Genomic DNA, 5,465 nt, shown 5'->3' on the forward strand with positions numbered 1-5,465 from the left:
CTTCTAGTCCAAGGATCATACCATGACCTCAAATAAGTGAAGTCTTGTGGGACCCACAAGATACAAAAGGAAAGAGTTGAATTTCACAAGGAAAGCCTTCTGAACCTGAGAGGTTAGAACAGTCTTCCAAATTTACCCTAGGAGGGCACATGTGCCCACAGAGGAAAAGCCTCTGGGACTCTCAAGCTTCTACAGGCTAGCTCCCCATCAGACACTGGGGCTGGCTCCATCTTCCTCCTAGAATGAGTTGCTAGTTCAGCTACTGTTTACAGAAAGAGTGCCACTTATATAATGTTAGAGCAGGGGAGACCTCAGAAAGCCAACCTCATAAAGCACCAGCTGGGAAGACTGGAGAAAGTGGGCTGGCCCATGGGGCCACTCCAGGTCAAGGGCAGAGTGTCTAGGTCCTTAAGCCAGTGTTTTGCTCCCCACACCTTGGGGCCCTTGGTAGCAAAAGCTATATTCTTCAGAGAAGCTACCCTGTGAGACCATTTTTTTAGTCATTAAAATAAAATGCTACCCTCTTCAAACTCTAGAATAGGAAATCATCTTTCCCCCACCCTCCTTGAAATGTGGCTGAGAATGGTGCTGGCTAAAATTCCATAAGACCTCTTCTTTTAAGCTTTAAATGGAGCTCATTAAAGCATTCGGGGGAAAAGACTACTGTTTATTTTCTTGTGTTCCTAAAATACATTGCTGGGACTTCCCTGGTGGCGCAGTGGTTAAGAATCCGCCTGCCAATGCAGGCGACACGGGTTCGAGCCCTGGTCCGGGAAGATCCCACATGCCGCAGAGCAACTAAGCCAGTGCACCACAACTACTGAGCCTGTGCTCTAGAGCCCGAGAGCCACAACCACTGAGCCTGCATGCCTAGAGCCCGTGCTCCGCAACAAGAGAAGCCACCGCAATGAGAAGCCTGCGCACCGCAACAGACTAGCCCGTTTGCCGCAACTAGAGAAAACCCGCGTGCAGCAACGAAGACCCAGCACAGCCAAAAATAAATAAATAAATAAACTTAAAAAATAAAATAAAACAAAATACATTGCTGAGGTTTCCAAGAGAAAGACAGACAGCATTGCTGGGAGAAGGAAGCCAGGAGATGGCTGGATAAAGCCACAGAGCTTCCAACTCCATCCCTCAGCGTCAGATGACTCCTGAGAAAACAAAGTGAAGCCTGAGCCTATATGACCCTTTTCCTATGTGCCTATGTAATCCTGAGCTGACCCACTGTTGTGCACCCAGGAGAACCCAGAGGTGGAAAGTGATGGGGAAGCCATAGGCAAGAGGTAGGCGGGTCACTTTGCTCTGTCTTACTTCAGCTGTAAATTTTCTGGGCTATACGAGCATGACAATTGATTTATTTTTCATTTAATACAGATTTATCCTGTGATGCTTTGAACACTCACTGACTCAGAATGGAGAATTTTCAGTTTAGTAAAGCAAACGCCCAGTAAATATTATTGGATATGAAATTTGTTAATCCGCACTTCCCTTGTTTGGAGATAACCATATTTTCTGCTACCCCATTGGACAGATCTCCAACTTCCAGCATTTCAACGTTAATCTGAAATGACAAGTTATGAAGGCTCAGAACCTATTTTCTTTTCAGACAAGACGGACATTATTTTTCTTAAAAAAATCACATTCTTAAAATCGCCCCAAAGAACAAGTCAGGAATCCCCAGGGAATCTAATCAGATCTATTAGGCTAACTATAAAGACACTACTGCCCCAAGCCCTCAAGAAAAGATCTTAAGGAAGAAAAAGTTAAATTGCCACGTCTAATGGATTCCCTGTGTGACTAAATCATTGTATTATTTCTCATGTTTGAGGAGATACACAAATTTCACGGACAGGCCCACTCCCAGCTTCGATACCCCTGCTTTAACAGCTGTTGCCTTGACCCTGTGTCTAAGGTCAGGTTCATCGGTGATGGAGCCCAGCGGTTCTTACTCAAGTGGGCTGAATGCATGAAAGAGTTTTCTGTTGACATTATTCCAATGCTTTCAGGAGACCCCTCCCCATCGGGTCCCAGGGAAGATTCTGCCTGGCCTCTTCGTGATGGGAGGTGGAGACGATTAAAGCCATGGGGATAGATGAAAGCTTTTTCATCTGAGAGTCTGAATAGCATAGGATGGTTCGGGTCACGCAGCTGAATTAAATAGGCTCTCCCCCCTCACAGCGGCCAAACTTCACCTTTATTTTCAACTATTTGCTTCTTCTGGTTCCCCATTTCTCATGCAAACTCCAGAGAGAAAACTAAATTAACCAGCTGAAATCCTTTTGGGAAAAGGGTGGCATAAACACAGTCCATAAAGCATAATAACAAAATAGTGACCTTCCCCTTTTCTTTCCTTGAACTCTCACATTGATCATCCTTGTCTTCCAACTGCAACCTTAGCAGCATAATCTAACATAGCCCCAAGGCTATGGGTATAATGTTTAGTTCTTTACTCTCAACTCCACTTACTACCTTTTAATATGGTTTATGTGTATATACATATATTCTTGTTTAGAAATAATTATTTAAAATATATTGAATTAGGAAACAGATATAATCATCATACAGTTGCATAATAGTACATATTACGTCCATATGCGTAATCTCAATAGTACAATGCAGAATTTCTTTTTTTTTTCAAGTGGGTTATAAATAGGGTTAATATATTTTTTAGCTCTATACTGGGCCTCTTTATCTGAACTCAGACAGGGACCATTTCCTCTCCTTCTTTTTATGAATTCTTTGCCTAGCGAACACTGAAAATAATGCGATGCCTAAAGTTTAAAGTTAGCCCGTCAGGGAGTCCTTTACTCTGATAATTTTTATCAGCTGCTAACAACTTATTTCCATCTCCAACATCAGTTTTAGTTATGGGGTTTGTTGTTTTTTTTTTTGACTTTTTAAGGATTCAGTTTTTTTAAACTTTTTATTGGCGTATAGTTGATTTACAATGTTGTGTTAGTTTCCAGTGTACAGCAAAGTGACTCAGTTACACATATACATATATCCACTCTGTTTTAGATTCTTTTCCCACATAGGTCTTTACAGAGTATTGAGTAGAGTTCCCTGTGCTGTACAGTAGGTCCTTATTAGCTATCTATTTTATATATAGTAACGTGTATGTGTCAATCCCAATCTCCCAATTTATCCCTCCCCCACCTTTCCCCTCTGGTAATCATAAGTTTGTTTTCTACATCTGTGACTCTATTTCTTTTTTGTAAATAAGTTCATTTGTACCATTTTTTTTAGTTTCTACATATAAGCAATATCGTATGATATTTGTCTCTCTTTTTCTGACTTACCTCACTCAGTATGACAATCTCTGGGTCCATCTAGGTATGTTTAAATAGGAGCTTCCCCCCAAAACTGTATCTACCTGCTAGAGAAAGAAATCAGAAAACACTACGATTATATTTCAAACTCTTTCTATCAAGTTGTCATTTGAAATGAGCAAAGGAAAAAAAAAAAAAAAAAGGATGGTTCTGAGTTGAAAGTAAGGTGTGCAGTAGCTTGGGAGGGAGGGCTGGTTACACCTGGCAATGAGAGTGATGTTCAGAAGTCAGGAAGCCCCTCCTCGGCAGAGCAGGGAGGTCTGGCCCTTGTACAGATGCCCGGCTGGTGTGCACGGGCCCTGACCTCAGCCCAGAGCCCACGAACAAGGAGCGGGCACTAAATGCAGAATTTGGAAGGAGAAGGGAAGAGAGAACTTCCAAACTCTCACACATGCACGCGCTCATAAAAAGGAGTCTTAAATAGGATAAAAGTGAACTTATTTACAAAACAGAAACAGACTCACAAACGTAGAAAACAAACTTATGGTTACCCAAGGGGAAAGGGGGTGGGGGAGGGATAAATTAGGAGTTTGGGATTAGCAGACACAGACTACTATGTATAAAATAGATGAACAATAAGGTCTTACTATATAGTACAGGGAACTATATTCAATATCCTGTAATAAACCATAATGGAAAAGAATATATATATAAATATATATATATAAAACTGAATCACTGCTGTACACCAGAAACTAACACAACACTGTAAATCAACTATATTTCAATTTAAAAAAAAAAAGGATTAGAGGGTGGGTAGGAAGAGCTACAGATTCACGTAAGTTAACGAGGACCCAGGCCTCACTCTGCCACTGCATGAGCGCTCTGTTCCTACCTGTCTCAGTCCGCTCCGGCTGCCGTAACAAAACACCCCAGGCTGGGTAGCTTCAACAACAGACATTTATTTCTTCCCAGTTCTGGAGGCTGGAAGTCCAGGATCAGAGTGCGAGCCTGGCCAGCTGCTGGTGAGAACTGTCTTCCTGGCTTGTAGACGGCCGCCTTCTCCCTGTGTCCTCACATGGCCTTTCCTCGGTGTGTGGGGGGGAGGGAGAGAGGCTCTCTGGTATCTCTTCTATAAGGGCACAAATCCCACCAGACCAGGGCACCACTCTGAAGGCCTCATCTAACCCTAAGCACCTCCCAAATGCCATTAATATGTGCTATATTTAGCTGTTTGATACATGTAATTAAATAAATACCATCACACTGGGGGGTTATGGCTTCGACATGTGAATCATGGTAGAGGACACATTCAGTCCAGTCCATTATACAACGACACGCCACAAAACAACAAGCCACAGAGCCTCAGGGCCATTCAACAACAGCTGATTTCTCAAAATCTATGCGGCTCATTGATTTCATCTGGACTCTTTATGCATTTGGGATCCGACTGGGGGTCAGCTGACCTGGACTGGATCGCCTGGGGCAGCTCTCTGGCCCACACCTCTCTCCTCCAGCAGGCTGGCCCGGCTGCGTGCTCATGGGGGTGGCAGAGGGGCGAGCGCGAGAGCAAGCCTTCTCCATCGTCTGGTTGTGTCACATTTGTTACCATCCCATTGACCAAAGCCAGTTCACATGTCTGAGCCACGGCAGCTTGGAGGGCACCATAAAGTTACATCCTCAGTGGGGCGCCGAAGGGGAAGCCCTGGGGCCAGCCTTTAATCCACACACAATAGTTGTGCAGATATCTTACCTCTCTGCAGACATTTCCCGTTCTTCTTCTGAGGGGCATCAGAAAATGTACGTAAGACCCTTTCCAGCATTATGATTCTGTGACAACCTCCTTAATATATATATTGCATGTATAACTTCATCCTACTGACGAAATAGTTAAGGAGTATATTAACCCTAGTTAAATGGTATTTTAAGCAGTATTTTGACATATTGGGGGGCAGGGGTGATTTTAAGTTTATAGTGTTCAATTAAACCAAGACCTCTTGAAAGATTCAGCCACGAAGTGAGACTGCTCAGGTTCTGTCTCTCTGCTCTGCCATCGCCTGCTAGTTTTTTTCTCTGAAGGGAACTGGGGTTGGTTTAGGTAAAGTGAAGTATCCAATGGGGCCTATTTGTAGCAAATTCCAGTTTATGTGAGAAAGATAACACCCCATCCTGAAAAGTTACAAGGTGCAGAGG

The sequence above is a fragment of the Neophocaena asiaeorientalis genome, unplaced genomic scaffold, assembly GCF_003031525.2.
Source record: "Neophocaena asiaeorientalis asiaeorientalis breed wild unplaced genomic scaffold, Neophocaena_asiaeorientalis_V1.1 scaffold258, whole genome shotgun sequence".
NCBI lineage: Eukaryota > Metazoa > Chordata > Mammalia > Artiodactyla > Phocoenidae > Neophocaena > Neophocaena asiaeorientalis.